The sequence below is a fragment of the Malaclemys terrapin genome, chromosome 20, assembly GCF_027887155.1.
Source record: "Malaclemys terrapin pileata isolate rMalTer1 chromosome 20, rMalTer1.hap1, whole genome shotgun sequence".
Classification (NCBI taxonomy): domain Eukaryota; kingdom Metazoa; phylum Chordata; order Testudines; family Emydidae; genus Malaclemys; species Malaclemys terrapin.
This window is the reverse complement of record NC_071524.1, coordinates 16,714,628-16,726,438: the sequence shown is the minus strand read 5'-3', so window position 1 is coordinate 16,726,438 and position 11,811 is coordinate 16,714,628.

Below are 11,811 nucleotides of genomic sequence, written 5' to 3'. Positions count from 1 at the left end.
ATGGACAGGGTGTATTGGGAAGGAGGGATGGATGGACAGGGTGTATGGGGATGGAGGGATGGATGGACAGGGTGTATGGGGATGGAGGGATGGATGGACAGAGTGTATTGGGAAGGAGGGATGGATGGACAGGGTGTATTGGGATGGAGGGATGGATGGACAGGGTGTATTGGGAAGGAGGGATGGATGGACAGGGTGTATTGGGAAAGAGGGATGGATAGATGGCCCAAGGGTCATAGACAGGCAGAGGGTTCCTGGTGGAGAATCAGCTCCCGGTGCGACGCTGCAGCCAGAAGCGCGACCCCCATCCTGGGCGGCATAAACGGGCATCTCCCGTCGGAGCAGAGAGGTTTATTTTCCCCCTGTGTCAGGCCCTGGTGCGACCGCTGCTGGGACCCTGTGTCCAGTTCTGGTGCCCACCACTCAAGACGGAGTTTGATCAGTGGGAGAGGGGTCGAAGAAGAGCTGTGAGAATGATCGAAGGGTTAGAAAACCTGCCTTGGAGTGACAGACTCTCGGAGCTCGGCCTGTTGAGTTTAGCAGAGGGACGGCTCGGGGGTGGCTTGGGCAGTGTCAGTAAGGAGCTGCCCAGGGAACAAATATTTAATAACGGGTTCGTCATTCTAGCGGCGGCAGGTGGAACCCGAGCCAGTGCTGGGAGTTGAGGCCAGACACACTCGGACCGGAAAGGAGACGAGCAGATCTGCTCTGGGCATCGTTTCAGTGCGGTTCTGCGGCCTGGGCCGCCCGGGGGTCAGCCCCGAGCATCACAGTGGGCCCGTCTTTGCTTGGAATCTAGGAATTTGACACCTAGATTTCTGCTGTCGCGTTGGTTCCTTCCCCATCCCCGATCGGCGGTGCAGGGGGCCCACGCAGCTCTGCCATCTCTGCCCCAGCGGTGCCCTCTGCCAGCGGGTCTGGCCCAGCTGGGCCGCAGCTCTGGGAGAGGTGCCCCCGCCCCAGGCCCAGTGGAGTCAGGGTGGGGACGATGGGGATTTTCTAGGTTTCAGGGCAGGGCAGGAGTCCGGGGCCAGCCCTGCTTCTCTCTCCATGTGCCGGGGGCAGGACCACGGTGGTTGCAACCACGTCTGGAGCCGCGCACATGCCATGGGGGGTGGGGGGCGAACACCCGCCAGCCACATTCACATAGGTGGCCAGGCCAGGTGACCGCCCCGGAGCAGCGGAGAGCGCGCAGTAACCAGACAGGCCCATCTGCTTGTGAAGCAATGCACCATGGGATACCAGTGGGAGGCTAACAGTATTACAAATTATGACGGTGAATGCCATAATTCATTCTTTGTATTGTGGTCGCCTCAGGCCCCCATTGCGCCAGGCGCTGCACATTTTAATTGTACATTTCAATTGTGATTAGGTGTATTATGATAGCCCTGGAGCCATGGACCAGGCCACACTGCGCCAGGTGCTGTACATTTTAATTTTACATTTCAGTTGCTATTAGGTGTATTATGGTACCACCCAAGCCATGGACCAGGCCCACATTGTGCCAGGCGCTGTATATTTTAATTGCTATTAGGGTATTACAGTAGCTCCTAGGTTGCGCCAGGCGCTGTACAAACACAGACCAGAAAGCCAGCTCCTGCCCCCCAGGGCTAAGCCCAGATCCTCGAAGATATTGAGATGCCTATGGGAGTTAAGTGCTCGCTACCGTAGGATCTAACCGCAGCGCTGGCAGCTCGTGTGCGATCCGGGGCTTTTCTTAAAGCCCCAGCTCCCGGATTCAGGTGATGATGGGATTTCAGCTGACTGTCCAGGAAGAATTTTCTGAATCTCCTAGAGGCAAAGAGATGTTTGAAACCATGAGCCCCCCTCCTGCGGGAAATCAGAAGGCCGATAGAAAGGCCCACGATTGTATTGCTTTCAAACAAATCCCATGGTTGTAAGCCGCTCTGCTGATTTTTGGTGGGGCCTGACTCGGGCGTTCGGAACGGCACTCGGTCCAGTTAGGTCGGTGTGGGGACGTCCCCACCTGGCCCTTTGGCCGATACAAACCCCATCGAAGCGCCGAGTGTCCCGAGGCAGGAGATAAACCAACACGCCCAAAACCGAGCAGCTTTGGCTGGGAAAAAAGCAACGTGCTTCCTGGGCGCCTTCCCCGGGGGGCCCAAAGCCCCTGCCCCAGTCACTAGCACGGCCCAGATCCTCACAGCTACGCCCGTGCCAAGCCCCTTGGAGGCTGCGCCCAGGCCCGAGCCAGAGAGACCGCAGAGAAGGGGCCAGTCGGGGCTGGGACGGGCAATTTAACCCCAGTTTGCGGGATCCACCCCCCCAATTACCCAGCACCATCGCCGGACGGCTGCAGGGGAGGGGGGTGTAATTGTCTTTTGGAAAAAAAACCCTAGAGGTGGGACAATAGAGGGGTCTTGAAGTGCGTTACGGATCCCCTCAGAGCTGGGGCCGATAATTGGTTAATTCCAATCCTCTGCTCTTAATTAGCACTGACCGGTGGGGGTTCAGCTTTAACGACCGAAGTGCCTGGAAAGGGTTAATTGCAGGCCGGGGAGTGGGGGGGGGAATTGATCTGTCTGTCTGGGGAGGGAGTATTTTGACGCGCTGCTGCAAATTCAAAGGGGGAAGGGTCCCCAGACAAATTGGCTCGTTAGGGAATCAGCCAGTGCCTGGAAAAGGGCGGCTAATGAGCACCACCTCGCCCCCACCAATGGGGGAATTTATAAATAGATCAAAGGGTGGCTCCTTTCCTCTCTTCAGTGGGTCCCCCATGGGCTGCAGGTGGGGGGAGCACCTGGGACTAGCTGATGTTTTCCCTGCTTCTTTGGGAAGGGGGAGGTACAGATTAGAGGGGGTGACAGGGTAGGATTGGGGGCACCCAAACCTGGAGGGGTCTAGGAGGAAATGAATGGCCAGGATTCGGGGTGGGGACTGGCTGGTGAGGGGACAGGCTGAGATTGAGGGGCAGAGTAAAGGGGATTGTGCCTGCTAGCCAGGCATCTTGCAAAGCTGTAGTTGGGTGAACACAAAGGCGGGTGTCTCCATTTAAAAATGAAACAGGGAGGCTGCGTTGGGTGCTGGGGAGGTGCTGGGACAGAGCCGCCCCTCCCCAGGCTAAGTTGTTCCCTCTCCTCCTTGCCCAGTTGCGGCGTGTCCCTTGGGCCCGTGCTGGGGGCCGCTGGGGCCGCGTGATGTGATGCCTCGGCCGTGAGCCCGGAGCCATGCCGAGCCCGGAGAGAAGGGAGTTGGCAGAGGCTGTTGTCCGCCACCTGCGCCGCGCCGGCGTGAGGCTCAAGCGCTGGAAGCCTACCCTGAGCGACTCGCCCGTAAGTGGGGGAGGAGTGGGCCCCCTCTGGGCTCCAGGCCGCTGCGGCTGGGGTAGACCCCGTTGTAGACCCGGCCAGCCCTGCGATGGAGCCGGGCGGTTTCATTAACAGGGGAGGCGTGTGTATGATCTGATTGTCGGGACTCTTGGGTTTCCCCTCCTAGCTTGGGAAGAGGGAGTGGGGCCTAGTAGTTGGAACCGGAGGGGCGGGGGAGCCAGGACTCCTGGGTTTCATTCCCAGCTCTGGTTGGGCAAAGTGGGTGCACCTTCATGCCTCAGTTTCCCCACCTGCCATAGAAATGGGGGGCCCCCCTTTTGCGAAGTGCTTTGCCAAGCTGCCCCCCCCACCCCTGAACCAGCCGGGCTCTGCTGCCGTGCGCCCCCCCTCCCCCCCCGGTAACCAGGTCACGCTGGCAGTGGTTCCCTTATTGTGGGCGCCGAGTGCGCGAAACAGGATGTCGCTCTGCACTTCAAACAGCAGCGTCTCTGACCCTATTTCTCCCCTTGTAAGCCCTGCCCCGCTGCCTAGCCCCACAGGCATGGAGCCCCACCCCCCGCCGGGCGCTCTGCCCCGGCTTTTCCCAGAGAGGGCAGATATTGGTGGGAGGACCGGGAGTGAGGGACCCCCTTTTATCTTCAGCTCTGCGTGAGGTTTCGCTGTGGGGCGTTGGGATGAACCGAGCTGCCTTCTGCTGACTCCAATCAGACCGGCTCCTCTGTGTGTCATACGCCCTCTACTGCCTGCAGCTTGGGGGGGGGGAACTCTTCTTGAGGCCAGGGTAATGGGGCAGCTGGCAGGGAGCCTGCTGCTCTTGGCCACAGCTCTTCCACGCTGGCCGCGTGGGCACCAACCCCATCCTCTGCCCTGCAGTCTGATGCCCAGAGGCTGTGGTGATGGTGTGACGAACTGGGCCTGTTCTCACGGTGGTCTGTGAATGCTGACAGGGGAGTGTGCTGGGATAGTCTGCATTGCAGGATGGGATCTGCCCGAGGGCGCATACCTGAGTGTGTAACATGAGAACCCAGGAAGGGGTTGAAGGTGAGGTGACTCCTTAGCCCGGGAAACTGAACAAAGGCTGTGGGAGGGGTCGCAAAAGGAGAGTGTGGGAAGCAGGCTAGAAGGAGGCTGGAGAGATGGCTGGGGGGCAGAGATGGCTCTGACCCCCCAAAGGGGGGTGGGCTGGCATGCCCTGGGACCCCAAGCTGGACCTAACTGAGGGGGGCCCTGTTGTCTGTGCCTGCAAGACCTGTCTTGGACTGTATTCCTGTCATCCAAATAAACCTTCTGCTTTACTGGCTGGCTGAGAGTCATGGTGAATCGCAGGAAGCCGGGGGTGCAGGGCCCTGAGTCCCCCAATACTCCGCAACAGATGGGCACCGGGGGGGCAAGCCAGACAGCTCAGAGCTGCGGCCCAGTGCCAAGTCCTGTCTCTTCTCTCTCTCCTCTCAGTGCCAGGAGAAATCTCCCCTGGCATCACCCGCCGGCCTGTTCGGGACCCCGCTGCACGCGCTGCCCCTCTCGGAGAGTGTGGAGGGAGTACCGCGGTGAGTGGGGGGGCTGGATCTGCGGGGGGGCCAAGGGAGAGCTCAGCACTGGTATTTGATCCAGATCTCAGGAAACGCACCTCCAATAACTTCATGGCTGGGCTGGAGGGAAGGGGGGGTACAGACCCCCCCGCCCTGCTCGCAATGGCCCTGCCCCTGTGTTTGGTAGCCCTGGCCCCACCTCGTTTGAAGCATCAGGGACAGCTACACAGGGTGTGGTTGATTGGGCGGGGGGGCTCCTCCTCAGACCACCCCCACCTCTTGGGGGGCGACATCCCTCCCTGGAGCAGAGCTGTGGTGGGGTCCAGCCCCTTGCTCACATCGACCCCCGCTGTGGGGGTGTCGGTAGAGAGCCCCCGCGGAGCAGTGGGTTTCAGAGAGGGGTAATGGGGCAGTCCCCTCCCCCCAGGGCAATTGTCTCAGGCTCTCGGCAGACTCAGGCCGACGTGCTGGGGGACGCTGGCCAGGAGAGGTTCGGCCACAAGACCCCCAAAGGGTTAAGGGGGGGAGGGGCTGATGCAGACTGAGAACCACCCCCCCCACACACTGCTGCCTCCTTAGTGCCCCCCCCCCGGGTCTGCCCCCAGGTTCCTGGTGCAGATCTGCGAGGCCCTGCGGCGACATCTGCACACGGAGGGGCTGTTCCGGAAATCCGGCTCCGTGACCCGCATCAAGGCCTTAAAGGTACGTGGCCCCCTCCCCCACTCAGGGTCAGGGCCTTGGGGGCAGGGTCCCCCCCCGCCCCGCTCATCCGTGGTAACGAGCCCCCTCCCCCACCCCGTCGCAGGCTGACTCTGCACGTACATCTCAGCTGCGAGAAGGCCCCGGCGCGCGGCTGATGGTGGTTAGTGATTGTGCTCCAGGCAGGGCAAGATCCGGCGCCTGCGCGGGGGGATGGGAGCCCTCCCCATGAACCCTCCACCCCTGGGGCGTGAGGAGACGCTCTGGGCTGGTAGCAGTAGTAGGCTGTTCAGCTCGGTCTGGGCCAGACGCAGGAGGATGCGCTTGGAAAGCATGTTGAACTCGCAGTGGCTGGGATTATCATCCCCCGTGTCCCCCCGATACAGACATGCATCCTGCTCTAACCACCAGACCCCACTTCCCTCCCAGAGCCGGGGAGAGAACCCAGGAGTCCTGACTCCCAGCCCCCCTGCTCTAACCACTAGCCCCCGCTCCCCTCTGAGAACTGCGGAGAGACCCCTGGAGTCTTGGCTTCGCGCCCCCCCCCCCACATGCACACAGGTCAACCTCTCCCTTCCTCAGTTTCACTTCCAAAGCTCTCTTCTCTCCCAGCGTCTGCTCTGTGCAGGGGGCACGGGGGGGTCTGTATGGTGGGGGGCGGCGACATGGCTGTACACTGGGGGTTGGGGGGACTCTTTGCGGGGGCTGGGGGACAGCAGCATCCCTGTGCTCCGGGTTTCCTGCTGCCATAGGCTGATGAAATCCAAGGGATGTTGCCACAGACCGAGGCTGGAGTCTTAGGCTTGGAGCAGGGATGTTGCCCATCCCCGTCCCCGAGCCTGGGGTCTTCACTCAGCCCCTCCCCCAGGCTCCATCCCCCCAGGGGGCAGGCAGGAGAGAGCATGGAGAGCCAAAGGGGAACCCACCCTCATGCTCCAGGGCTGGAGGGGTCAGGCAGGGGGATTTGGTCATGCCCGGTGAGGCCTGGCTGGCTGATCCACGGGCTTCCTATGGGCAGCTCAGCGGGGAGCAGGTGAGAGAGCCGGCTGGGCTGGTCCGGGCTCTGCACTTGAACCTTCTGCCTGTCCCTAGCGCCCGGAATGACACCACTGGGTGGGTGGGGAAACTGAGGCACGGGGCGGGGCGTGATCTGCCCCCTCCCCCGCCACGCTCCTCGGGGCCCTGTCGTTGCAGGCCCAGCTGGAGGCCGGGGAGAGCTGCCTGGACTCGGCTGCCCCCTGCGACCTGGCGGCGCTGCTCAAACAATTCCTGCGGCACTTGCCCGAGCCCCTGATCCCGGCCGAGCTGCAGGAGCCCTTGTGCCGCGCCCAGCAGCACCCAGCCGAGGGCGAGCGGGGCCCCCTCACCCTGCTGCTGAGCTGTCTGCTGCCCCGCCACAGCGCCCGCGCCCTCCGCTACTTCTGCACCTTCCTGCGCGACGTGGCGGCCAGGTGGGTGTAGCCGGTGCCCCTCACTCCCGACCCGCAGCCCTTGTTAACCCAGCCCTGCCCCCCCAGCTCTGCCGGTGCCCCTCACTCCCGACCCGCAGCCCCTGCAAGCCCAGCCCTGCCCCCCCAGCTCTGCCGGTGCCCCTCACTCCTGACCCGCAGCCCCTGCCAGCCCGGCCCTGGGCTCCCCCCAGCTCTGCCGGTGCCCCTCACTCCTGACCCGCAGCCCCTGCTAGCCTGGCCCTGGGCTCCCCCCAGCTCTGCCGGTGCCCCTCACTCCCGACCCGCAGCCCCTGGTACCCCGGCCCTGCCCCCCCCCAGCTCTGCCGGTGCCCCTCACTCCCAACCCACAGCCCCTGCCAGCCCGGCCCTGGGTCCCCCCAGCTCTGCCAGTGCCCCTCACTCCCGACCCACAGCCCCTGCCAGCCCAGCCCCAGGCCTCTCCAGAGACTGCTATCCCTGCTGGGCTGTGCAGTGATATTCAGATGGGGCTGAGACTGGAGGAACTCGGGTCCTGGCTGGGTTTGAACGCCCAGCGGGATGGGTCTGCTCCTGGCCATGCCCTCGCGTCTGGCTCAGCTCACCTTCCCCTGCCCACAGGTGCCAGGAGAACAAGATGGACGAGGCCAACCTGGCCGTGATCTTCGCCCCCAACCTCTTCCCCAGCTGTGCGCTGAGTGACGCGCCGGGCGCCGAGCGGCGGCTGCTGCTCCAGGCGGGTGCTGTGCAAGCCCTGATCAGCCACGCGCCCCACATTGGTGAGCGGCGGGGAGGAGCTGGAACTGCTCTGCCAGTGGGTGCACGGACGACCCTTCCGAGAGTGAGACGGAGCAGCATGTCTGTGTCCTATGCCCTGTACTGCTAATGGGGATTCCCCCAGAGCCCTGGGCTGGTTGTCAGTGTCCTGGGGGAAGCTGTGAAATAGCTGCAATCCCTGCTGACATGTCTCTAGCGCTTTGCATCCAGAAGTATGTTGCAAGCGGTTTACACGGGTCAATGCAGCCACCTCTGGGGTGGGGCACAGGGCTGTTTATGGAGGGACCCCCTCGCCCGGTGCTGGGATGCAGCCACCTCTGGGGTGGGGCGTGGGGCTGTTTATGGAGGGACCCCTCGCCCGGTGCTGGGATGCAGCCACCTCTGGGGTGGGGCACAGGGCTGTTTATGGAGGGACCCCCTCGCCCGGTGCTGGGATGCAGCCACCTCTGGGGTGGGGCACGGGGCTGTTTATGTAGGGACCCCCTCGCCCGGTGCTGGGATGCAGCCACCTCTGGGGTGGGGCGTGGGGCTGTTTATGGAGGGACCCCTCGCCCGGTGCTGGGATGCAGCCACCTCTGGGGTGGGGCGCGGGGCTGTTTATGGAGGGACCCCTCGCCCGGTGCTGGGATGCAGCCGCCTCTGGGGTGGGGCGCGGGGCTGTTTATGGAGGGACCCCTCGCCCGGTGCTGGGATGCAGCCGCCTCTGGGGTGGGGCGCGGGGCTGTTTATGGAGGGACCCCTCGCCCGGTGCTGGGATGCAGCCGCCTCTGGGGTGGGGCGCAGGGCTGTTTATGGAGGGACCCCTCGCCCGGTGCTGGGATGCAGCCACCTCTGGGGTGGGGCACGGGGGCTGCTCTCTGGCAGCAGGGCGCTGCTCTAGGACAGGAAGTGAAGGAGGCTGCGTCCCAGTGTCAGTGCAAAGGGCGTCCAGAGGAGGCGGTAGCCCAGGGCACTGGGGTCAGGGCCTCCCAGCTGTGTCCTATCCCATAATCCCCTGCTCTGCTGAATGCCCCATGTCCAGTGGACAGGTCAGACCCTCCCCCCCAGCTCTTCAGTGCATGGCAGGGCACTGGGGCTGCTGGGGGCTCTGCCCCCTTGCTATGCTGGTCCTTCCCCCCCACCCCCGCTTTAGGGGCTGGGTAGCAGCAAAGAGGCACCTGACAGATGGGGGTGTCCGGGGGCTGCAGGCAGGTGGCTCTGGGGTGACGGGAAGGGGATTCTCAGTCCTGGGGTGTCTTGGCTCCAACCCCCCCCGTGTCTCCCCTCTAGGCAGAGTCCCCCAGTTCCTCCTGGACAAACTCCCAGCTCCTGCCCCTGAGCCAGACAGCAGCTGCCAGAGCCAGGCGGGGCCCGGGGAGGCCGGAGACGGGCTGGCGGAGCGGAACCAGAGACTTCGCCGGAGGAGCGTTGGCGGTGAGCGTTGGTTCTGTCCCCCGCTCGCTGCCGAGCACAGGCAGAGAACCCAGGAGTCCTGGTTCCCAGTCCCCTGTTCTGACCACTAGTCCCCACTCCCCTCCCGGAGTGGGGGATAGAACCCAGGAGTCCTGACCCCCTACCCACAGAACAAGCCCCCTACCCTGCCAGTATGCCCCATGCCCCATCCCCAAGGGGTGTTCAGGAAGTTCAGCCCTGGGGAGGGGGGTGTTGGCCCCAGGGGGTGGGGATGTGCTGGGGGGGCACTATGGGGTTAAATCTGCCCTGTTTTCTGTCTTGCAGACATTGTGAACGGGGCCCTGACCAAACTGAGAGTGGGGCGTGGCGCTGTGGGGCTGGGAGTGGGTGAGTGCAGGGCTGCTGGGCGGGAGCATGGGGGTGGGGGCTGGCTCAAGGGGGGCAGCTGGGTACCGTGGGGCTTGGATGAGTATAAGGCCACTTGCAGCCCCCCCACCACATATATTGGGTGTCCCCAGATCCTCATCTGAGCAGCTGTGGAAAGGGCTTTACGCTGCATGCGTAGAGACCCTTCGCCTGGCGCTGGGATGCGGCCACCTCTGGGGTGGGGCACAGGGGCTGGTTCACAGCCATGCAGCAGTTTAGGACTGAAAGCCAAGAGCAACCCTGGGCCTGAGGGGGGTAGCTACGAAAAGCCATGCTGGGCTCGCACCTTGTCTGAGTGTGGCACCTCCTGCAACACCGTCCCCGGGGCCATCCGGGCCAGCCCTGCTGGCCAGGGGAGAGCGCCCCCTGCTGCCCCCCACGGGGTCTCTTCCATGCAGCGATGGGGTGCAGGAGTCGGGGGGGGGGGGGAATGCCCTGCTGGGTCGGGGAGAGGCTGGGGCAAACCTGGGGGACCTCCCCAAGCCTGTGTGGACCCCAGCGCCCCCTCCTCTCCCTAGACTCCCCGAGCGGCTCCAGCCTGGTGCCCCAGACGACCCCCTTCAGCGCCAAGCGCAAGGCCTTGGAGGAGCTGGTCCAGGAGGCCCTGCTGGGCACCAAGAAGCGGTAGGCAGTTCCGTGCCGTTCCCCTGGGGGGGCACCGGGGAGCTCGGGGGGTGGGGGAGGGACTGGGGAATTTGGGGTGGGACTGGGGAGCGTGGTGTGGGTGGAGCAGGGGGATGCCAGATGAGGGGAGGACTCAATCATTGGGGGGCACCCAGTTTCCCAGGCATGTCCTATAAGGCGTGCTGGGAACTCTGGGCGGGTGCACCAGTTCTGGCCCCCGCTAACGCTGCCCACACGTGCCCCTTGCAGGAGACCCGCCGTGGGGCCGGCTGGCTCGGATCTGTCCACGGACGAGGCCGGGGACCCCTTGGATCAGCCCCCGGATGATGGTACGGCTGGGGGGTGCCGTGCCCTCACGGCAGCACCGGGTGTTAAGATATAGATATTCAGGCAGGTCTGTAAAGGCCTAGACTTTAAGAATTGAGGTATTTGTATCATTTCGCTGGTTACAGGGGTATCAAAACCCGAGTCCGCCTGCGTCTGTCACTGGGATAGTCTGAGGCCTGGTCTTCTGGCCAAGCAGCAGGGGCAGCCGTAAGCCAGGAAGCGAACGGCCACATCCCACCCCTGTCTCACTGCAATAAGGTGGCGTTGGGCTGTTAGGAAGACGATCGTGTCCTGATAGTGCCCAGCCCCACCCGATAAAGAACCCGATCGTCGGATGGTTAAAGAGAACTTGGTTTGATAGCATCCGGTCTGGCAAGAAATCCCAAATCAATGGGGGTGGTTGGGAACCCCTCGTTTCTGTCTGTTTTAATCTTTATGGCCCCCACTCGTCTATTGCTAATCTGCCTGGGTCTCTGTCTGTCTGCCGCTTCCCCTGACCCCACATTCCCCAAAAGTGGAGCTCCGGCCGGCGGGCGGAACAGGGCCGCGGGCTGGCTGGCTCCCGGCGCTCCCGCCGGGACTCGGGCCCTGAGAGCATTGCCGGGGGTCTCGGTGCCCCGGACAGCGCTCTGGATGGGGAAGCGGGGCGGCCACAGGGCCGGCTCCAGGCACCAGCTTAACAAGCAGGTGCTTGGGGCGGCCAAGGGAGAGGGGCGGCACCTGCAGCAATTCGGGGGTGGCAGGTCCCTCGCTCCCTCTAGGAGCGAAGGACCTGCCGCCGATCGCACATGCGCCGTTCCATCTTTCGGCAGCATTTCGGCGCATGCGCAGGGCCGCCGAAATGCCACCAAAGGACCGGCGCCTTTTTTCGCTGCCGCTCCACCTCGGCTGCAACCCTGGCTACGCCACTGGGAGTGGGATGTAATTGGTTAGAGAGTGATGTTACAGTAGGTTAGGATTGGTTAGATTTCAGTAGAAGGATTGGTTAAGGTGTAGCTGAGAATATTACTATAGAAATTAGGGGCAAACAGGAAGTAAGTTGGGATTTGAAAAGGGAACTTGGATTAAAGGTTGCTGGACGTTCACCCCAATGAACATCCAATGGTTTGCACCTTTGGGCTTTGGGTATTGTTGCTCTGTTCATGCGAGAAGGACCAGGGAAGTGGGAGGGTGAAGGAAGAAGCCCCTTAACAAGGGGCCCCAGCCAGGATTGGGGCCCCCGTCCCTGCACGGCCCCAGTGAGCTCTGACCCCAACAGGATTTCAAACCCCGTGTTAGAGGGGGAAGGGTCTTACTCAAGCCATGCCAGGAGTCTGTGGC